The sequence below is a fragment of the Artibeus jamaicensis genome, unplaced genomic scaffold (assembly GCF_021234435.1).
Source record: "Artibeus jamaicensis isolate MK-2021 breed Jamaican fruit bat unplaced genomic scaffold, CSHL_Jam_final contig_311, whole genome shotgun sequence".
In the NCBI taxonomy this organism is placed as follows: Eukaryota; Metazoa; Chordata; class Mammalia; order Chiroptera; family Phyllostomidae; genus Artibeus; species Artibeus jamaicensis.
The window spans coordinates 6,410,424-6,434,791 of NW_026521717.1; the positions used below are offsets into that span (position 1 = coordinate 6,410,424).

General features: G+C 39.5%; 1 pseudogene; it reads right to left on the minus strand.

Moving 5' to 3' along the window:
* Positions 1 to 376: 376 nt before the first annotated feature.
* LOC119040894 (uncharacterized) lies at positions 377 to 482 on the minus strand (annotated as a pseudogene).
* Positions 483 to 24,368: the final 23,886 nt, after the last annotated feature.

Genomic DNA, 24,368 nt, shown 5'->3' on the forward strand with positions numbered 1-24,368 from the left:
ATTCCATTTAGGTTGTTAATATAATAGAGGCTATAAAAGGTGCTTTCCATGAATTATTTAGTTAAAAATAGAAGCAGAGACATGGAAATAAAGAACAAACTGACAATAACCAAAGGGGAGGAGAAAGGAGGATAATGGATGTAAGGGGAGGGGACAATTCAAGAAATATGCATAGAGGACCCATGAACATGGACAACAGGTTAGAGATTGACTATGGGGGTGGGGTGTATGGGAGAGGCAAGGGAAAGCAATGGGGGAAAATGTGGGGCAACTGTAAACTGAACAATAAGAAAATAATAAAAATAAAAAATAAAATGGTAATAATAAACCTTAGCATTTTACAATCTAATGCAAATCCAATTTTTGTATTCATATAAATAATTATTTGTATATATGGTATTTACCAAAGTATAAAATGTTGACTTTTAAACTGATAAGAACAAATACTACACTTGATCTTAGCCAAAAGGCTGAGAAGCTATTGAAATGTTGACTTTTAAATAACTAATTTCTAATTGGTGAAAATGGTCTGATTAGACTTACTGTTGACTCTGATTCTTTTCTTTGAAAAAATGTTAAAATATGAAAGTTAGAGACAAGTTGGACTAAAACAAATCAACTTTCTTGTCTAGATGAAAAATGATCAGTTAGGGAGAAACTGTAAATGTTGAAAGGTCTTGATGCAACTCCTGTCTGAGTAGAATGTATCATCCACAGCCAGTTGTACTTTGGCTGTGTTTGTCAGAGAACAATACATGGAATTCATTGTTATTTATTTTTTTGTGAATGAAACATCTATAAATATTCTTAAAAAATAAAAGGATGCTAGGTGATTTTTTACTGAGTTTAGGTTGGCAATACAACAATTTGAATACTTTATTTTTAAGAACCTAATTTTTTTCCTACAAAGCCCAAATTAGCAAGACAGCATCTTAAATATTTACAATAATTGCTTATCTCTGCGATAGCTAGGACTGGGCCCACTAGACTTTTGCAAAAGTAAAATAGAATTTTAAGATTTAATGTTTTAATCCTTTGAAAATTTCACCATAACCTTCCTCTGCATCACAGTGAAAGGTAAACACTATCTTGAAGTTGAAAGACAAGTGAATTAATTCTGAAAAAATGTAATTGTACTATAACTGGAAATGTTTAACAGAAATTGGAAAGTGATTTTTAAAGAAACTCTCAGCAGAAGAAGCAAATTAATTTTAAGATTAACTTTGAGTGGATTCTCAGACCAACAGGACTTTGTTTGCTATAGCAACTCAAAGTATCAAGGGCACATTCAAGCTTCAAATATCAAGGCATATATATTTTACTGCAGTCCCAAAAGCAATGTGAAAATAGAATGCAAAAGTCACACAAAAAGTTCTCAAATAGAAGCCATTTAACATGAGATCAGCTCTCCTTGTTACAGAACAGAGGTCCAAGGGAGGGGCAGTGTTTGGCTCACCCAGGGATGCCAAAAACTGTTACAGAACAACAGCCTCCCCCAAGGATGGCATACTAATACCGTCCGAATCACCTACTGAGCTCACTTGTCCACCATCGATCAGAAGACATCTCTCAATGCCAGAGATTTGTGAAAAGGAAAGGCGTTGTTGTAGACCGCTCTGCCTAGTTTTAGGAATTGTATCTCTACCCCTTGTGGCTAAGGTCGAGAGATGACGTTTGGAATGCCAGTCGCAGGAGACAAAGCCTGTCTCTGGTACCAAACGCTGCCTCAGTTCCTCTCCCTGCCCCCAGAGCTTGGTCGGAAGTCAATGACCCCTCACACCGGGGGGGCAACCTAAGCCAGACTCAATCACCTGGGAGGCCTTCATGGAAGGACTCTGGGGGGCTGCAACAGAGAGCAATGGACTCTCGCCCACCAGCTTTGTCAAAGCCTGAGTCCCCATGTACTCTGGGAGAAGCACTTCCTGGCTCTAATCCCCTTGCTTAAGCCTGAATATCTGATAGGGAGAGGTGCAGCTCCTAGCCTGGCCAGAGCGTGCTCTGGGGAAAAATCTGGCATCACAAAGACTTGCTGATTAACCTGCGAAATCTGCTAAAAGTGCTTTCATTCCTATGATAAGGGTCCGAGAGGAAATGAGTATGTCTCCCAAAGTTTCTGCAACTCTCTTCCTGACACACACTGACTCAGATTTCTTTGAAATATTATCTAGTGTTTGATCCTTGCTGCCCTGTATTCCTCTGTATTACAACCCAATAAAAGGCTATGGAGAAAGGCACTCAGGGCCTTTTTCTCCTTGGAGAAACTGGCCACTGCTGGCCTCTTTCTCCCCAGAGGAACTGGCCACAGCCCAGGCCTCCATCCCCAAACAGATCTCATCACTTCTTGGCCATATTTACTCATTCACACGTGTCCGTGGCACCAGGGGGCCCTCGCAGAGAGGTTGCCCCCACAGAAAGGAAAGTTTATTTAAAGCTATACAGACTTAAAGTAGTGACCCAATGTCCCCACTAAAATATCAAAGCCCTTCTGGATACCCACAGACACCCACAGCGCTTCCTTCTCTCCCTGCCCTAATTCAAGGTACCGGAACTCAGGAAAAGAATCATGAGTCCAGGATCCAGGCTCCTGCCACCATCCAGTGGGTTGTCGTTTAGGCAGGATCTCTAATTAATCCAAAGCTATGTGCTACCTTCTCACAGTCTACTGGCAAGAGTTCTTTGTACCCATTTTCCAGACAAAGTGTCTCCTGCTTCCCAGGCCACGTGGCCAAAGGGAGCACCCCAAAGCCGCATGGTCCTCTTCTACCAGAGGTGCAGGGGTCTGCACTCTGGACAAAACTGTGTGGATTTCCCCGCAAAGCTGTTGAGAGGGTTGGGTTGCCACTTTGGCAAAGTCAAATGGCAATTCTCTGCTAAAGCTGCATGGTTATTCTCTCTACCCCCAGCTGTGGGGGTCCCCACTTTGTCCAAAATCATGTGGCTCTCTCTCTCTCTCTGCACTGCCACAGCCACGTGGTTCCCTCTTCTTAAATTGCTATGGTGTCTAGGTTTAAATCACCGGGCCAGTCCTCCTTTGCAGCCCCATTTCCAACTCCTCCTATAATAGGCTATACTTGCCAGTGTTCCTGTATTATTCCAAGTTCACTGGGCTGCCATCATGAGTCTGGGCAGGTGTGGCCCCATGGCGTGGAGCCTATCATCCCCAAGCTCTCACGCAGGCACTGTAACTCAGGGGACCTTCTCCCAGTTACATCTTGGGTGGAAGTCACTTTCATCCCCCTGGCTCAGAGCATGGCCACAGCTATTTAACATATCTATGCAGCCAGTTAAAGGTTATAGATATGTTAAATGACCATGTCAGAGGTTAGCTGCAAAGCCTTTGATGTATAAAACAGTTCTCAATGGCCCTGCTCGATTTATCCTTTCCCCAACTCATACCTGTGAAGGAAGGAGGGAGGACATCTTAATATTTCCTGGACACCTTAAGTTCTGGATCCCATTCCAAATCCCTTTTTGTGGCCCCCTCTTGGCTGCACCCTGTTACAACCTTACTTGGAATATATAACATATTTAGACTCTTCATAATCTTAAAAATAATCTTTGTATAATTGTCTCTTACTCTATGGATTTGTATATGTATTTTGAAGGAAAGCATTCTTTTTAGCTTTCTTGTGGAGGTAAGATATAAAAACACACAGAATAAAATTAATGCATATTTTTATTTTGCAAAAGCAGTAATAGTAAAATGAGTCTTTTAAAAAATTGTATATATCAAATTTGTTCTAAAACCTGCTAAATTTTCAACCATAATCAAAGTGTAGAATTTAATATTGCCATTAATAAATTTAATAAATGAATATTATTATGAGCCTATGTGATATGCTAATTTCTGTTCAGATATAAATGCAAAATGTGATTTTTCTTTTAGTTTATAGTTAATTAAGAAGTAAAAATAATGATAATATAGTATAATGAGACAAATGAATGTAAATACTAAATAAAAATAGTAATTTTCTAAAGAAAGGAAGATATTTATATCTGTGAAATACTATCACGAACAAAACTTATTTGTGAAAGTATTTAAGCACAAAGTCAAGTATATGGAGTTCATGTCTTCTGGAAGCTGATGATCACATACTTATGAAATTTAACTCCCTTATTTGGTAGTGAGGAAACAGAAGATGAAAATAGTAAATGGCTAGTCCAGTGACACACACACAAAATATTGATAGAGTGTGCTGTTAGGATTATGGAGGTAGAATTTGTCTCTGTAAGAAGGTTCATATCTATAAAGAATTTTGATAATTTATGTGCACCAAACAGAGTTTATACATACTTGGAAGCGCGATCTCAATAGACTAAGATAAGTGCGTTGGAAAATAATAGTTCTCAGTTTCTTCTATGTAGTTGATATTAAGGATAGAATGTAAGGAAGATTACATGAAGGAGAAGAAAATATTAGAAGGTGGCTTGAATCATAGTGTTGCTGAACAAAATGGCATTTGGATGCTGCCACTGTACAAAGCATAAAAAATAATCAGTGCAAAGGAAAAAGGGTTTTATTAAACAGTTGCCCAGTTTGGAGTATCTGGGGGCCCCTGGCTCCAAGTCATTCTTTTCTCCAAGATACAGAAAAAATCTAGCCACCCCCAGGACCAGAGTCAGTGTCCAAACACCAAGCTCCATTTTTATCTGACCTCCTTGGTCCCAAGGCTTCTGCATGAAATGGCTTTCTGGTTTCCACTTTCTTTGGAGTGTGCTTTTGTGGAGCTAGCATCTTCATTGCCTTTCTGCAGCTTCCTCCCTCCTGGGGCCTGCCCACACTGCCAGACTGTTACCGAACACGGGGCGGGGAGGAATATTTGGTCCACCTAGGGATGCCAAAAACCGCTATAGAACAAGGGGCTCCTCCCAAGAACAGAATACTAGTATCTACTGGGCTCTTCTGTCCACTGCCAATTGGAAAGACATCTCTCAATGCCAGAGATTTGTGAAAAGGAAACAAAATGTTTATTTAATGCTATTTAGGCTTAATGCCTCCACTAAAATATCAAAGTCCTTTAGGGTATACACCTACACCCACACAGTGCTCCCTTCTCCCACTGTCCCAACTCTGGGTACTATAAATCAGGAAACGAGCACACGTCTGTGTTTCAGGCTGCTGGCACTGTCTGCTGTGTCACTGTGCAGGCTCTCGAGTTAATCCAAAGTTACGTGGCACTCTCTCACAGTCCACTGGCAAGAGTTCTTCTGTACCAAGTTCTAGTCAAAGTCTCTCCTGCTTCCAGGCCATGCAGCCAAAAGGGGCACCCCAAAACCACGTGGGCCTCTTCTACCAAAGTTGCAGAGGTTCGCACTCCACCAAAAGCATATGGCTTTCTTCTTCACCTGGCTGCAGGGATCTCCATTCTGGCAAAGCTGCATGGTTTTCCCTTTCACCTGGGAAAGAGGGGGTCCGCACTCTGCCAAAACCACGTGGCTCACTCTTTCACCTCACCAAGAGGGGGTCCTCATTCTGCTGAAACTGCGTGGCTTTCCTAATGGCTGCTGTGTCCGGCTTTTAAATCCTCACATCCATCTTCCTCTGTACCCCTATTTCCGACACTTCCCAAGATCAGTTACACCTGCCAGTATTTCTGTATTATTACAAGTTTACTGGGCTGCCATTGTTAGTCTGGGCGGTTATCATCCCATGTCTTAGAGCCAATCTTTTCCAAGCTCTCGCACAGGCGCTCCCACTCAGGAGCACAGCCCCTGGTTCCATCTTGGGTAGAAGCCACTCCCTTCTCCCTGGCTCAAAACTTGGCCACAGCTATTTAACATATCTATGAAACCAATTAAAGGTTATAGATATGTTAAATAATCATTCCAGAGGTTAGCTGCAAAACTGTTGCTATGCAAAACAGCTCTCAAAGGCCCTGGCTCTATTTGTCCCTTCCCCTGAGGGGGTGGGGGTGGTGAGGACATCTTATATGTCTCTCCAATATTTCTATACACTTTGAATTCTGGACACCATCCCAAATCTTTTTTGGGGGCCCCCCACCTTGGCTGCACCCTGTATCACTTTATTTATCTCTGCCCAGTTGGGCAGGCAAGGAGAACACTAAAAAAGAGATGAGTCTCTTCATTCTCTGTTTAAATATTTCACCCCCACATCCTACACTTGGCAGAAGTATTCAAATTCCCAGCCAATCTAGGCTGATGTCCACTGTGTGTGACAGCCTGTACAGCATCTCTACCCCTCTACTTGCTGCCATGACACAGAAGAGGGTAAGAGGATTTTTGGCCAGTGCCAGGCAGGGCACTGCCTCTCTTTCTGAGGATGGGCAGCCCATGCATGCTCTGTGCAAGTCGTGTAATGTGGTTTAATTTGCAATTTAAATATATCACTTTTGGCACTTCCTAACTCCTCTCAGACATCCCTCCCCTCTACTAAGCAATTGGGACAAACTTCTCTGTTACAATAGGATAGTTAAAATTATGTGCTTTCTGAGGGTAGTCATGTGGAGATTGGATTACAACATAGTTAAGATTATGTGCTCACTTGAGGGGTCTGAAAGAGTAGTCAGGTATTAGAAAGAGGAGACTGCATTAACCTAGATGCACAGAAACAATGTTCAGGGCTTGCTTAGAGCAATGATAAGCCTTTTAGTAAAGAATTTATATATACGCTGTGACCTATCCAGTAAGGAATTTATGATCAGACCACACTGTGAGTTTACTTTCTGTAGAACCATCTTTTGCCATGCACAAATGAAACTATGCCAGCATGTCTGAATTTGTTTTTATATCTATAGTAATATATCTTCCTCCATTTATGTCCTGTTGCCAAAATGATCTTCAAAGAATGTTTTTGATCTGTCACTTATTTGTTTAAAGACCTCTTGAGATCTGAATTTAAGGCTTCTACCCTGGCTTTTCCCTCACTTACCTTCTTTCTCCTCATGCAAAATAAATGCAAGGCAAGCTATTCTCCAAACATGTTCTGAATGTTTAAAACACCATACCTTTGTGCACACTGTCTTTGTATCCCATAATGGCTTCTCTTTTATCTCTTCAACTGAAAGATTATCCATTCATTGTTCTACTAAAAAACTATCCATGAACTCTTTCTTAAATCTCTTTCAGTTAAAATTAATCTCTCATACTTAATCTATTATACCTCTGAGGTATAGATCTATTGTTTCTAAAAATCTGATAGGTCATCAAGGACTGAGACCTACTTATCATATTTATCATCTGCAACATATTGAATAATTTACATATAGCCACAGAGAATCAGCAATCTCAAGGCAGTTTACTAGTTGTACCAATAATAAACATAATTAAAATAGTTAACATCATTGGTTACTTATCAGGTGGCAAGATCTAATCTAAGTGTTGTATGGAAAGTCAAGATTTGAAGCCAGACTGTAGACTTCAGGATCCGCGTTTTTATCAGGGTGGGCTAGGAGTCAACTGATCTGATTCTACCTGATGATAGCTTAGTGATCTCTTTGTTTCTCAGGGCTTCATGTTGTAGACTGCTCTGCCTGATTTTAAGAATTGTATCTCGACCCCTTGTGGCTAAGGGCAAGAGACAAACTTTGGAATGTGAGCTGCAGGATACAAAGCCTGTCTCTGACAGCAAACACTGCCTCAGTTCCTCTCTCTGCCCCCAGAGCTTGGTCAGAAGTCAATGACGGGTAAGACCCCTCACAGCGGGGGGCAACCTAAGCCAGACTCAATCACTTGGGAGGCCTTCATGGAAGGACTCTGGGGGGCTACAACAAAGATGGAGCAATGGACTCTCACCCCCCTCCCCCGGCTTTGACAGCCCGAGTCCCCATGTTCTCTAGGAGAAGTGCTTCCTGGCTCTAATCCTCCTAAGCCTGAATACCTGTTGGGGAGAGGTGCAGCTCCTTGCCTGGCTAGAGCATGTTCTGGGGAAAAATCTGGCACCACAAAGACTTGCTGATTAACCTGTGAAATCTGCTCTGCTAAGAGTGCTTTCATTCATATAAGGGTCCAAGAGGAAATGAGTATGTCTCCCAAAGTTTTTGCAACTCTCTTCCTGACAGACACTGACTCAGACTCTGAAGCCCCCAGATTTCTTTGTAATGTTATCTACTGTTTGATCCTTGCCGCCTTCTATTCCTGTGTATTACAACCCAATAAAAGGCTATGGAGAAAGGTGCTCGGGGCCTTTGTCTCCCCTGTGAAACTGGCCACAGCCCACTTCTCCTCCTCTCCAAACAGATCTCTTCTTGTCTGGACCATATGGCACCAGGGGGACTCGGGAGAGGAAGTCGCCCCCACAGCTTCACTTATAAAATAAAAAGTATTAATAGTGTCTTATAGGTTTTTAAATAGATTATGTTAGATAATTCATGTTAAATATTTAGAGTAGTGCCTAACACATAGCAGTGCTGATTAGGCATTATACTCCATTATAGTTTATTGTAAGTATTTGTTGAGTTAAATGACACCAACCTTTTTGGGTAAAACTTTTCTTATTTTCTCACCTCCTATGAAAATCTTATGTTAGTTTAGGGTCCTGAGCATGAAACAACTTCTTTGGGAATTCATCCCCAACACCACCAGAATTATTTTTTCAGTGTTGTATACTACTCACCTTACACAGTTGTTAACTATAACATCTATTAACTTTTGGAAATAGTTAGGGTCAACTATAGTTAACAATAATGTAAATAACTATAATGAATGACCAATTTTCTTTTTGATGACAACAACAAAAAATGATTGTCTAAACTTTTGTGCTTTGAATCTAAGCATTCCACTGATTTGCCTAAACATGTAAAAACTTTTCTTGTAGACAGGATATTTTGAAAGACCTTCATGAGGGTATAAACTATACTTTGTAACAACTACAGTGGAATTCTGATTTATAAAATGAAATAGAAAATTTCTCAATGTCCCTAAGTAGTGTTAAAATACCAAAGATGAAGCATTTACACAATAATTTTTTATCGCTTTTCCTCAGTTATTTAATGGGAAAAACTATATAATATTAGGCATTTTCATACTTTAATGGAACCATAAAACACTAATTTGCCATGACTTAGTTCTAAAACCTTCTAAGATTATATATATGTATATATAATATATATACTATATAGTTTTAGAGTGGCTGATGCAATCTCAAGGTAATAGTAAGAAACTCATAGTGGCAAAGATTAGGAAGAAAAGAAGTAGAGAGTGGGATATAAAATGAAAGTGGAGAAGAAAAGCCTAGAAATCTAAAAGCTACATTTTTTCATGTTTCTTGATGGAACGCTCTTGTATAAATCACTTTCAATTTCCCTACTATAAGTGTGAAGAATATGATAAAAATAATACTTCTTCCAATGCAAGTTTCTGGAATTCATGACAAAGGAGACTTGATTGCAAGTCATTTAAACATAGATCATTCAAAACTTAAGGAATCCATGAATTACAATGAAATAAGCATTGTATCAAGTACCTCAGTGCTTTCACTTTCAAGCATAATGATTTTCAAACATAAGCTCCACTTGTGTTGAATTCTGTAAAAGAGTATGGGATAGTGTAATTTATGATTACTTCATAAGTATTTGAGAAAATTAATTTCACACAGTATCTCTGTTTGACCGAGGTTCTAAATTTTTTTAAATTTTAAGATACTCTTAGCACACCTGGAAGAGAATGAAGAGACAAGATACACAAATAATATATCTTGCTATTGTTAAAATTAGCATTGATCAATTAAACCTTCTAAACAAAGCCTTTTTTTGGAGTAAACTGAGCTAAATACACAATATTAAAACAGAGATAAAAGTACACATAATGTTTTTTTATTCCATTTAACACCATTTTTATCTAATATGCAGGACTGGATTTTTCTCTTCTAACTCCTACCCCTGCCATTTCCTAGGACATGACAACATGAGGATAACTAAACAAACAAACATTTGATAATATGATGTAAGGCATGTTTACAATTTGAAGACAAGTATTGAGTGAGGCTTCACTTCTCATGAGAAAACACAAACTAAAACCTACAATTTAACTTTAACCAGCTCCAGCCCTAAAGAGAATTCAGACATATCTAATCTACTAAGAATAGCACAAAAACAACCAATTGACTTTATAATTGACAGAATCTGCAATATTTCTATCATCCCCATAGCACAGAAGCCCCATATCTGATGATATGGCCATGTGCATATGAGAATTGAGAAGCCAGGAGAAAACAACCACAAAACAAGGTTGAAACAGAAAAAAATAAATTCAGAGAAAAAGAAAGACAATGAACTTGTACACAAAAATTCTAAAAACACATGAAGAAAGCAAATGCCACATACTGGTATACTTGTAAGATATCATGGATTCATTTCTAGAGCACCAAAATAAAGCAAATATCACAATAAAGCAAGTCAATTTTTGATTACCCAGTGCATATAAAAGTTATGTTTACACTATACTTCAGTCTATTATGTGCAATAACACTATTTCCAAAAAACAGTATGAACTTTATGTAAATAATATATATGACCATCAGTGTGTTGTAATCTTTTTGCTGGTGAGGGTCTTACTGAGGCAAGAAAGGCAGTTGTGAGAAACAATTTCAAGGAGAAATACATACCACCAAAATATAAGTAGGAGATTTAGAGTAATGATAGTTAAAGCTGACTAAATATTATTTAGAATATGATTTTGAACAACAAACTTAAGAAGCTTAAACTAATAAACATATATAAAACACTGTACCCCCTGAATAATATGTGTATATCAAATAATAAATTGACAATGTAGTTGATCACAAAATGTTGTATTTAAAATATTAATAATGGGTCATATTTCACAATACACTAATGTAATTTGACACCAATAATAAAAGATAATTAAAACAATTAAATGTTTCTTTAAACAACTCATGTGTTAAATTACAGTATTTTTAATGGTAAATAGAAAACTACTTGAAGTTAATAAAATTAAACATTATTACATATGTTTTGAGATATAGAGAATTATTTAAAACCAAGTAAATAGAGTTAAAATATTAGGTTTATTTTATAGTATTATATGAATTTTTTTAGGAGAAGGATTAAAAGTCAATGAGCTGAACACATTTACTCTAAGAAGCCAAAAAAAGAAAGAAAGAAAGAAAAACAAAAAAAAAAGAAAGTAGAGGTAATTGAAGTAAATATACTATAAATGCCCTGGCCTGTGTGATTCAGTTGGTTGGGCCTCATTCAGCAAAATGAAAGGTCACAGGTTTGATTTCTGCTCAGGGCACATGCCTGTGTTGTGGGTTTGGTTCCTGGTCAGGGATCATGCAAGAGGCAATGGATCGACGTTTCTCTCTCACATTGAAGATTCTTTCCCTCTCTTTCTTGCTTCCTTTCCCTCTATCTATAATCAATATGAGAAAAAATTAATAAAATACAATAAACTACATAGTTATACTATTGAGAGACTTTATTCACCTGTGTAACAAATCATATGAAAATAAAGTGTTTTTATACACTATTAGCATAATTACCTAACTAATATCAAGTAGAAATAATGAGGAAGTTCAAAAAAGTAATTGAAAAAGTGACATAAAATTCAAATATTGCAATATAACAATTTCCCCCCAGAAGATATAATACAAAAATTATTTATTCAGAGTTCAGGCCAAGATGGAGGAATAGGTTGAAATCCTTTGCTTCTTTGAACAACCAAGAGGAAGATAAAAAACCAACCTGAAATCAATAAACAACCAAAAGCACCAGAAAAATCAAACTGCATGGAACTCCAACAAGCAAGGAATTAAAGAAAAAGTCAACCAGAACAACCAGACCAGTAAGGCAGCCAGCCTAGCGACAGACTCAGAAAAACTGCAGCTATGTGGTAGACCTTGGGAGTGGGGCTGGCTAGTGACCTTGGAGGACTGCCCGAGAGGGATTAACTTAAGGGAAAAACTGAGACTCGGAGCTGACTGTGGGCTAAGGCTGGGGTTGCTGGGGTTACTGGAGTGGGATGTGGGGGTGACTTTCCTCACAAGTCCCCCCAGTTGCCACAGATGAAAGTGAATATGACTGAAACATGATGTGATCTGCTTAGGGAGGAGAAGTGGCCATTTTCCCAGAGAGAAAAGGCCATGGGCAGTGACCAGTTTCTCAGGGAAAAAGGCCAGCAGCAGCCAGTTTCTCCGAGGAGAAAAAGGCATTGAGCCCCCTCCTCCAGGGGATTTTATTGGGTTGTAATATATAGGAATACAGGGCAGCAAGGATCAAACAATAGATAACATTTCAAAGAAATCTGAGGGCTTACTATGAGTCAGTCTGTCTGAAACAGAGTTTTAGGGTTTCCTGCTTGAACCCATAACATATGAATGAAAGCACTCTTAGCAGAGCAGATTTCACAGGTTTATCAAGAAGTCTTTGTGATGATAGATTTTTCCCCAGAACATGCTCTAGCAAGGCAAGGAGCTGCACCTCTCCCCAACAGGTATTTAGGCTTAAGAGGATTAGAGCCAGGAAGCGCTTCTCCCAGAGAACATGGGGACTCTGGCTTTGTCAAAGCCTGGGGGAAAGTCCATTGCTCTTTGTTGCAGCTCCCCTAGTCCTTTCAAGAAGGCCTCCCAAGTGATCAAGTCTGGCTTAGGTTACCCCCTCTGTGAGGGGGCTACAACAGCCTGTCATTGACTTCTGACCAAGCTTTGGGGGCAGGGAGAGGGAACTGAGGCAACATTTGCTACCAGAGACAAGCTTTGTCTCCTGCAGCTAGCATTCCAGAGGTAGTCCCTTGCCTTTAGCCACAAAGGGTCGAGATACAATTCCTGGAACCAGGCAGAGCGGTCTACAACAGTGGGAGTTTCTCCCAGTCTTACACCAGAGTTTGTTGAAAAGTGTGCTAAAGATGAGCAGGCTAACCACACTGTTCTCTTTCTCACTACTCCCCACAGGCAGTGCCTCTTAGTGCAGCAAAGAGGGTTGCCCTGCCTTGGTGAATACCTAAGGCCCCAACCCCTTACAACTTATCAGCTGTGCCAAGACAGAGAAATATGGCCCAAGTGAAATACTCCTGAAAGAGAGCTTAGCAAGGAGGAGATTGCCAACCTATCTGCTGGAGAATTTATAGCCCTGGTAATCAAAATGCTCACAGAACTGATTGAGTTTGGTCAAAATATGAAAGAACAAATGAAAGATATCCAAAATGAAATAAAGCAAGATATTCAGGTAACCAACAGTGCCGTGAAGGAAACCAGGACTCAAAGCAACAATTTGAAGCAAAACAAAGAAACAAACACCCAACCAGATCAGAATGAAGAAATAAGAATCTGAAAAAATGAAGAAAAGTTGAGGAATCTTTGGGACAACCTGAAATGTTCCAATATCTGAATTATAGGGGTGCTGGAAAAAGAGAAGAGCAACAGCAAAAAATTGAAAACCTATTGGAACAATAATGAAGAAGAACTTTTCAAATATGGCAAAGGAAATAGTCTTCCAGGAAGTACAGGAAGCCCAGAGAGTCCCAAAGAAGTTGGAACAAAAGAGGAACACACCAAGGCACAATATCATTAAGTTACCCAAGATTAAAGACAAAGAGAAAAATCCTAAAAGAAGCAAGGGGAAAGGAGAGAGTTATCTACAAAGGAGTGTCCATAAGACACTCCTTGCAGCTAATTTCTCAAAAGAAGCCTTGCAGGCAAGAAGGGGCTGGAAAGAGGTGTTTGAAGTCATAAAAGGCAAAGAACTCCATTCAAGATTACTTTATCCAGCAAATTTTTCAGTTAGAATGGAAGGGCAGATAAAGTAATTCCCAGATAAGGTCAAGTTAAGAGTTCATCATCACCAAGCCATTATTATATGAAAATATTAAAGGGACTTAGTTAAGAAAAATAAGATAAAAAATATGAACAGTAAAATGACAACAATCTCATGACTATCAATAAATTAACCTAAAAGAGAAACAATGAAAACAAAAATTAAGCAACCAACCAGAACTGGAACAGAGTCAGAGAAATAGACATCACATGGAGGAATTTCAGTGGGGAGAAGGGAGGAATAGAGGGGGAAAGGTACATGGAAGAAGAAGCATAATTAGTAGGCATACAATAGATGGGGAGAGATAAAAACGGTACAGGAAACAGAGGACTCAAAGAATTTATATGCACAACCCATGGACATGAACTAAGGGGGGTGAATGGAGGACAGTTGGGTGGAAAGGAGTTAAAGAGGAAAAAATGGGAAAAGTGTAATAGAATAATCAAGAAAAATACTTACAAATAAAAAACTAAGAATATATTCTAAAAAATATTTTATTCATGAATGGAGGAAGATGGCGGTGAGGTAGGTGGGAGCAAGCCCATTTCCCCCTGTGCACAGGTAGAATACCTAGCTGATCTTCTGAGGAACAGAGTGAACAGCCAACGGGAACCCAGCTTATATGAGCTTTGGAGGCCAAAATTGTAAAACACATTGAAAAACAGACAATAAGGGGATTGCATTATGATGGTAAGTTTCCTGGGACCAGTGTAGGGACCAAAGCTGCTGCAGACCCCATCCCAGTACCAGCCACAGGATCCTTGGAGGAGAGCCAAATCAACAGCTCCCTCCCCTACCAAAGCCAGGAGGACATAGCAGCACCAGGAGGGACCTGGTTCCTTGAAATTGCTGGGGGAATAAAGATAAAGTTGGAGACACATAGAAGTGGTATTCACCTTCGGGGACTATGGACACTGGCTAGGTCATTAAAAGAGAAATTGGGGAGCCAGGAAACCCTGGACAAGGGAGAAGAGTTGGGCCATGTTGGACCCTGACCAAGATAGTCTCTGGTCTGGTTAGAAAGTTGCACTGAGTGAAAAGCCAGACACTTGTTAAGAACAGTGGACTTAAAATAGAGCATTTTATTAAAAAAAAAAAAAAAAAGCTCTCAGTCACTGTTTGAGGAATTCTCAATGTGTCTGTGCCTCTTGCTGCTGGCTGCAAAGAGGAAAGACCAGGCTCCCCACACAGATCGTTCAGAGGAGGGCATCAAGGCTCAGGGAGTTAAAAGTTCCCAGAAATATTTAACTCAGTGGGGAAGTTGAACTACCCTAAAGAGACTTTGAGGGTGCCCAGCACCTAGGCCAGTAAAGAGGCAGAAGGTGGTGTATGAGTTTCCCCTAATTAGTGTACCTCGCAGATGGCAAAACTAATGAATTAAAGGCGCCGGCCTGCTGCAGATGGACTGTGATGACCTGGCAGCACATGAGAACAAGAGCTGGAGGCTGGGCAACTGTGAATATTTCAGCCCAGTACTGGCCCCCTCCTCACAAAACCATAGGAATAGAGAAAAGTGAAGCCCAAACCCCACATCAGCTTGCTGTGTTCAGGAAGACCAGAAGGGCTTACAGTCAGCAAGAGGCTTCTTTTCTTTTTCTCCCTGACCAAGTAAGAAAATAAGACCTGGAGCTGTGAAAGGTCCAGAGCCAGAACCAAAGAGGGGACACAAGGCTAACCCCAACAACTGAAAAACGGAGACAAATTTCACTTTGCTATTCCAGAGAACTTGCATGTTATAGTTTATTTGTATTATTATTTTCATTATTTTTAATTTTATTTTATTTGTATTTTTATTTTTTCTTTCTGTTTAGTTTTCTTCATGTTATTTGTTTAATTGCATTGTTTGACTGGTCTTCCTTGTTCTTTCTTTCATAATGTACTTTAATTTTCCTTTTTTTCCAATGTTCCAATATCTCACTACTGCTGATAATGTATTTCCTATTCTTCTTATTCAGATCATATATTTCTTGTCATTTTATTGTTATTCCACTATTATTTTTTTAATTTTTTTATTGATTATGCTGTTACAGTTGTTCTATTCCCCCTTTCATTCCCCTCCACCCTACCCCCCCATCCCCACCATTACCCCCCCTTTAGTTTATGACCATGTGTCTCAAGTTCTTTAGATTCTATATTTCCCATGCTATTCTTGCCTCCCCCATCTATTTTCTATCTACTTTCTATGCTACTTATTTTCTGTACCTTCTCCCCCCTTCTCCTCCTCCCACTCCTCTGTTGCTAACCCTCCTTGAGATCTTCATGTCTATGTTTCCACTCCTGATCTAGCTGTCCTTTTAGTTTGCTTTTGTTTTAGGTGTGGTTGTTAATAACTGTGAGTTTGTTGTCCTTTCACTGTTCATGTTTCTTTAACTTCTTTTTCTTAGATAAGTCCCTTTAACATTTCATATAATAAGGGCTTGGTGATGATGAACTCCTTGAATTTGATCTTATCTAAGAAGCACTTTATCTGTCCTTCCATTCTAAATGAAAACTTTGCTGGATAGAGCAATCTTGGTTGTAGGTCTTTGGATTTCATGACTTGGAATACCTCTTTCCAGCCCCTTCTTGCCTGTAAGGTCTCTTTTGAGAAATCTGCTGACAGTCTGATGGGGACTCCTTTGTAGGTGACTGTCCCCTTAGCTCTTGCTGCTTCTAGGATTCTCTCCTTCATTTTAATTTTGGCTAATGTAATGATGATGTGCCTTGGTGTGTTCCTTCTTGGGTCCAACCTCTTTGGGACTCTCTGAGCTTCCTGGATTTCCTGGAAGTCTATTTCCTTTGCCAGATTGGGGAAATTCTCCTTTATTATTTGTTCAAATAAGTTTTCCACTGGTGGCTGTGCCTTTCCCCCTTCTGGTACCCCTATAATTCAGATGTTGGAGTGTTTAAAGATGTCCTGGAGGTTCCTAAGACTCTCCTCATTTCTTTGAATTCTTGCTTCTTGACTCTTTTCTGTTTGGCCATTATTTGCTTTCTTCTGGTCCACTCCATTGATTTGAGTCCCAGTTTCCTTTTCATTGCTATTGGTGTCTTGTGCATTTCCATTCATTTCCATTAGTTTCACCTTCATATATTTGTCTAATTTGTGGCTATAATCAACCAGTTCTGTGAGGATCCTGATCACCAGTGTTTTAAACTTTGCGTCTGAGAGTTTTGCTATTTCTTCATCACTTAGATCTATAGGCTCTGGGGCTTTGAGATCTTCTTGAGCCATTTTTGTTCTGTTCTCGCCCTTTAAGTGTGAGAAGCTGCACCTTGGGCTACCAGGTTGCTGGGTTGTGATGCTGTATGTAGGGGTGTGGTCCGAGCGGGGAAATGGCGACCCCCTCTGCTGTTTCCTGCCGCTGGGTGAGGAGCAGAGGCTTAGGTGGTTCACCCGGGCCAGGCCACTCAGAGTCGCTGGGTTATGATGCTGTATGTTGAGGTCGGGTCAGAGCAGGGAAATGGCGGCACCCTCCACTGCCGCTTGCAGCGGGGACCCGCTGGGTCCCCGTCCAATCACCCACTCCCTTGCTCATCTATCTGCACACCAATGCGCGGCCACAGTCAACCGCAGCCCCGGTTCCCCACTGTCTCCTCCGAGTCGCTCGCCTGGTTGCTTGCTCCGTCGCTCACTAGGTCCAACCCTGCGCCTGGATTCCACGCTTCTGGATTCCTCGAGCCTGAGCCTGTCTGACCGAGTTTTCCTGTGCAACCCCGCTTCACCAGCCACTGGTTTCGCCCCTTACTGGTCAGGCTGAAGAATTTGTTGTTAACGGACTTCTGAAAAGTTCAATTTTCCGTGTTCTGGCTGTTTTTTCTATTGCTAATATTTTGTTGTCTCTAAACTTCGTCGTGTGAGAAGGCATGGCACATCCACCTATGCCTCCATCTTGGTGGAAGTCCTGTTGTTCCACTATTATTATAAATACAACACAGCACCCCTCCCTGATCATACCTCATTTCACTATATTCTTGAGCTCTATTACTGTTGTGGTTAGCTCTATTCTTTGGCACACTATGGCTACTTTCTATCTTTTACTTTCACTATATCTCACCATCTAACCTGCACAAATGCTCTATTTTCTGGATTCAGTTTATATTCCTTCTCCCATCTAACAAGATTTTTATATCTTTTTCAAATTTTATAAAAAGTGGCAAGTTGGGGGAAATATTATAGTTAACATTGTACTTCTCCAAAGGATCTCCCACCTGTTTTCCACCAGTTGGTACTTTAAATTCCATGGAATAAGATTCTTGTGTCTCAATCCATTTTGCCTCCCCCTTGCCACTTGTATGTGGATCACATACAAGATTAGGTGGGAATTGCAAATAACAGTATACCTACTGGAGGAGAGAAACCACCAAAAAAGGAACCAACAATGGGTAAAAACCCAAGTACAACAAGAGGACCTACAGAAGAAAGGGCAACTCTAGAGCATCCAGGGAAGGAGATCAAAGAGACCACATTGAATCCCATACAACTCCTACCATAGAAGTTCACCCTACAAAGACAGCCTACAAAGGGAAACATTAGGAAGTGCAGAAACAAAAAAATAGTCACCTAAAATGGGGAGACAAAAAAAGAACATGCAGTCAAAAGGAATGAAAAACTCTCCACTAAGAGTTAAATGAAATGGAGGTAAGCAAACTAACATATATAATTGAAAATAATGATTATAAGGATTCCAAAGGAACTCACAGACAACTACAAGGCACTGAGAGAGAACTGCAACAGTATGAAAAGAAAATAGTAACTATAAAAAAAAACCTGGAAGAAATAAAAAATAAAATGTCTGCAATAAGAAAGACACTAGAAAGAATTACAAGTAGGATTTTTTCAGGGGAAAAAAATCCCATTTGACATAGCAATGAGAAAAATATAATACCTAGGAATAAACCTAACCAAGGAGGTAAATGACCTATACTCAGAAAAGTACGCAACACTAAAAAAAAAAAATTAAGGAAGACACGAACAAATGAATACATATACTGTACTCATTAATTGAAAGAACATCATCGATATGTTTATACTACTTAAAGAAATTTACAGATTCAAAGCAATTCTTATTAAAGTACTAATGACTTATTTCACAGATATATAACAAAAATTTAAAAATTTAGGTGGAACCATGAAGGACACAGAATAGCCACAGCAATTTTGAGAAAGAAGAGCAAAGTAGGAGGTACCACAATGCCTGATATCAAATTGTATTTCAAGGCCACTGTAATCACAGTAGCTTGGTACTGGCATAAGGACAGAAACTGAGACCAACGGAACAGAATAGAGAGTTCAGAAATAAACCCAAGTCTCTATGATCAATTAATATTCAACAAATGAGGAAGAAGCATAAAGTGGAGTAAAAATAATCTCTTCAATGAATGGTGTTGGGAGATCTGGACAGCTACATCTAAAAAAATAAAACAACCACCAACTCACACCATACACAAGAATCAATTCATGGTGGATAAAAGACTTAAATATAAGTCATGACACCATAAAAGTCCTACAGAAGAACATAGGTGGTAAAATCTCAAATATTCCAAGCAGCAATATTTTCACCAATATGTCTCCTAGAGCAAGGGAGAGAATAAACAAATTGAATCTCATCAAAATAAAAAGTAGTGCTCAGCCATAGAAAACAACATTAAAATGAAAAGAAATTAACCATATAGGAAAATATGTTTGCCAATAATACATCAGAGAAGCTTTTAATCTCCGAAAGTGTAAGAACTCACTCGAGTCAACTCCAGGAAGACTAACAACCCAATTAAAAACTGGGAAGAAGACTTTAACCAACAGTTCTCCAAGGAGAGCATACCAAGGGCCCACAGACATATGAAAAGAGGCTCAGCATCACTATCCATCAGAGAGATGCAAATTAAAACCACAATGAAATACCACTTCACATTGGTCAGAATGGCTATTCATAAACAAATCAACAAACAAGTTTTAAACACTATTTGGAGAAAATGAAGCCCTAGCGAACTGTTGGGATTGCAGACCGGTAAAGCTACTATGGAAAGCAGTGTGGAATTTCCTCAAAAAACTAAAAATGGGTGCCAAGATGGAGGCATAGGTGGATAAGCCATGCCTTCTCACACAACCAAGTTTAGAGAGAACTGAATATTAGCAACAGAAAACACAGCCAGAACACAGAAAATTGAACTTTTCGGAAGTCTGTAAACAACAAATTCTTCAGCCTGACCGGTAAGGGGCGAAACCAGCAGCTGGTGGAGCGGGATTGCACAGGAGGACTCGGTCAGATGGACTCAGGCGCGTGGAATCCAGGCTCAGGGTTGGACCTAGTGAGAGACCCAGCGAGCGACCAAGCGAGCAACCGTGGGGAAACAACGAGGGAGCAGGGCTGCGGGTTGACTGTGGTCACGCATTGGTGCGCGGATAGACAAGTGAGGGAGTGGGAAATTGGACTGGGACCTAGGGGGGTCCCCGCGGCAAGCAGGGAGGGCGCCGCCATTTCCCTGCTTTGATCCCACCTCCACTTACAGCATCATAACCCAGCAACTCTGAGTGGCCCAGCCCAGGTGAACCACCTAAGCCTCTGCTCCTCACCCAGCGGCAGGAAACAGCAGAGGGTGCCGCCATTTCTCCGCTCGGACCACGCCCCCACATGCAGCTTCACAACCCAGCAAGCTGGTAGCCCAAGGCTCCACTCCTCACGCTTAAAGGGCGTGAAAGACCAAAAATGGCTCAAGAAGATCTCAAAGCCCCAGAGCCTATACATCTAAGTGATGAAGAAATAGCAAAACTCTCAGATGCAAAGTTTAAAACACTGGTGATCAGAATCCTCACAGAACTGGTTGATTATAGCCACAAATTAGACAAATATATGAAGGCAAAACTAATTGAAATGAATGGAATTGCACAGGACACCAATAGCAATGAAAAGGAAACTGGGACTCAAATCAATGGAGTGGACCAGAAGAAAGCAAATAATGGCCAAACAGAAAAGAGTCAAGAAGCAAGAATTCAAAGAAATGAGGAGAGTCTTAGGAACCTCCAGGACATCTTTAAACGCTCCAACATCCAAATTATAGGGGTACCAGAAGGGGGAAAGGCACAGCCACCAGTGGAAAACTTATTTGAACAAATAATAAAAGAGAATTTCCCCAATCTGGCAAAGGAAATAGACTTCCAGGAAATCCAGGAAGCCCAGAGAGTACCAAAGAAGTTGGACCCAAGAAGGAACACACCAAGGCACATCATCATTACATTAGCCAAGATTAAAATGAAGGAGAGAATCCTAGAAGCAGCAAGAGCTAAGGGGACAGTCACCTACAAAGGAGTCCCCATCAGACTGTCAGCAGATTTCTCAAAAGAGACCTTACAGGCAAGAAGGGGCTGGAAAGAGGTATTCCAAGTCATGAAATCCAAAGACCTACAACCAAGATTGCTCTATCCAGAAAAACTTTCATTTAGAATGGAAGGACAGATAAAGTGCTTCTCAGATAAGATCAAATTCAAGGAGTTCATCATCACCAAGCCCTTATTATATGAAATGTTAAATGGACTTATCTAAGAAAAAGAAGTTAAAGAAACATGAACAGTGAAAGGACAACAAACTCACAGTTATTAACAACCACACCTAAAACAAAAGCAAACTAAAAGGACAGCTAGATCAGGAGTGGAAACATAGACATGAAGATCTCAAGGAGGGTTAGCAACAGGGGAGTGGGAGGAGGAGAAGAGGGGAGAAGGTATAGAAAATAAGTAGCATAGACAGTAGATAGAAAATAGATGGGGGAGGCAAGAATAGCATGGGAAATATAGAATCTAAAGAACTTGAGACACATGGACATAAACTAAAGGGGGGTAATGGTGGGGATGGGGGGATAGGGTGGAGGGGAATGAAGGGGGGGAATAGAACAACCGTAACAGCATAATCAATAAAAAAATTTTAAAAAAAACAACTAAAAATGGAGCTGACTTTTGACTTGTCACTTCCACTGCTAGGATTATCTCCTAAGAATCCTGAAACACCCACCCAAAGAGCATATGCACAAGAATGTTCATAGCAGCACAATTCATAATAGCCAAGTGTTGGAAGAAACTTAAGTGGCCACCACCAAATTAATGGATCTAAAATGTATAGTACATTTACTTGCTGGAATACTATACAGCAGAAAAAGGAGCTCCTACCCTTTGTGACAGCATGGGTGGAACTGGAGAGCATTATGCTAAGTGAAATAAGCCAGGTGGTAAAAGACAAATACCATATGATCTCACCTATAAGTGGAACCTAATCAACAAAAACAAACAAGCAATCAAAATATAACCAGAGACATTGAAATAAAGAACAAACTGACAGTAACCAGAGGGGAGGTTGGATGGGAGAAGTGTGGGAAAAGAGGGAGGGATTTTTAAGAAAAATGTATAAAGAACACATGGACAACACAAATTGGGGGTAGTATAGAGGGTGGGAAATGTGGATGGCTGAGGTGGGACAGAGTGGTGGAGGTAAATGGAGACAATTGTACTTGAACAATAATAAAAATTTCATAAAAAAATAAATTCAGTCTTAAAAATATTTTATTTCCTATAGTAACAAAATACATAAGGTACTTATGAATAAATCTATCAATAAATGTGCAATATATTCAAATAGAATATTATAAATTATAATTGAAAGAACAAAAATATATATGAAATACACTATTCTCATGGATGGAAAGATTACATAGTTTCAAATATCAATTAGCCTTAAATTGTTTACTTTCAGTAAAATTCCAATGAAAACAATATTTTTGTAAAACTTTTTAAGCTGATACTATAATTCAAATGAAAGGGCAAAGGATCAAGAATTACAGAATTTTAACGAACAAAGTAGAGGAACTTGCTCCACATGATATCAGGATCTTCTATAAATCTATAGAAATCAAGGTCATATAGATCTTCAAAACAAAAAGAGGCTGAAACATACCCATAAAAATTTGAGATTTGGCACATTATAAATACACATCATAAGTCCTCTATTCATGTCTACTCTTTGAGAACCTGGAAATAATGTCTTTTACAGTGAGTCCTCTATCACATCCATTATGAGAAAATGGCAAATTCTCTGCCTCCAGTTACTGGGATATAATGTCTGGCATCTAGAATGAACATCTGATTCATACCAAACCAGTGAATTTCTCTTTTCTGGGAGTTTAAAGCTGTCATCCAGACCACTCAAACTACTTAACTTTTAGATATATATAAACAGTATGTGACGCTACCATTGGAGAATTCTACTATAGGAACCATGTATCTTGAAGAGATAGCTCACTGACAAAAACAGAAAAATTAAGTGAATGCAGATAAATGGGGGGGGGGGAATATGAAAGACAGGAGATTCTGATGTTTTCTCATGCCCTGGCTTAGGTCCCCAGAAATGCCTATTTTCACTTCCAGCACTAGAGCACCATATTTTCTTATGATATGCTGTTGTTGTTTTTCCTTACTTAAACTACTTTGAGGAGGTTTGGTCATTTCCAGCCAAAGAGCTTTGAGTGATATGGATTGACTATTGTCAAAGTTCCTTTGGCCTTAGCAATTAAAAATGGCAATGCCAGCTTTATGAACTATCATAATCTCTACACTTTCAATGACTGAACAGTTTATAGAAACATAAAACTGACCCCACTGACATATTTTTAAAGGCACAAAGAAGAAACATAGATATTTAGAAACTCTATCTCTATGTCTTATGTGATTAAGGTTGGGTGGAAGGTAGCAGAGGCACATCTATAAAGGCTTTTAGAGCAACTAAGCTAACTTTTTGCCATTCATTTAGCATGACAATGTTCTATGGTGTTAAATTATGTAATTCTTTGGGGGAAGTTTCCAATGCACATATTCCCGACATAGAAGTGAAAAAATGCAATCTCAGAATCACACACCTATATGAAGTGGGGCCAAATGTGAAGCATTGCAAAGGCCAAACCCAAGTGGAATAACACTAGTACCACCTTAAAATTTCTTGTTTTATTGAACATCCTGGGCCATTTGTTTTAATTTTTTTTTCTACTGCAATACTAGTGGCTTACTTTATGATTAATACATTCTAGTAATACAATCTAGTTTCTTTCCAATTTTTTGTTCAGATGATTAGCTTAAAGTATACTCATAATATGGCTTCCAGCAATATATACTACTATAATTTTTAGTGACATACAGTGGCTTCTACAAATTTGCAGAAGTTTCTTTTATATTTTTTCACTTTGGCCACCTTGGATGACAGAATTATCATATCTTGAGCCCTTTGAGTAGGATATAAGATGTAGCATGTGGTTCCACAGTGATATGATTATATTGTATCAGTAATATAAATTACTTCTTTTAATGGATTTTGGCCAGGGTATTCTTTGTAAAATATCCCTACTGGTTGTTGTTGTTTTATTTTATTATTTTTATCATTGCCCTCTGCATATTGGATCTGCAGAAAATGTTGCTTTACTCTACCTAGGCTGACCTAGGGGTTGGTACATCTGAATTATGTGCTATGGCCCTAAGGACAAGAATTCTGTCTGTAAGTTATAGATAATATTAATATTGAAAGCTGCCTCTTTGTTCTGGACACTATTTTAGTTGGTTGGAGCATTGCCTTGTTCACCAAAAGGTTGTGGTTTTCATCCAGTCAAGATACATACCCAGGTTGT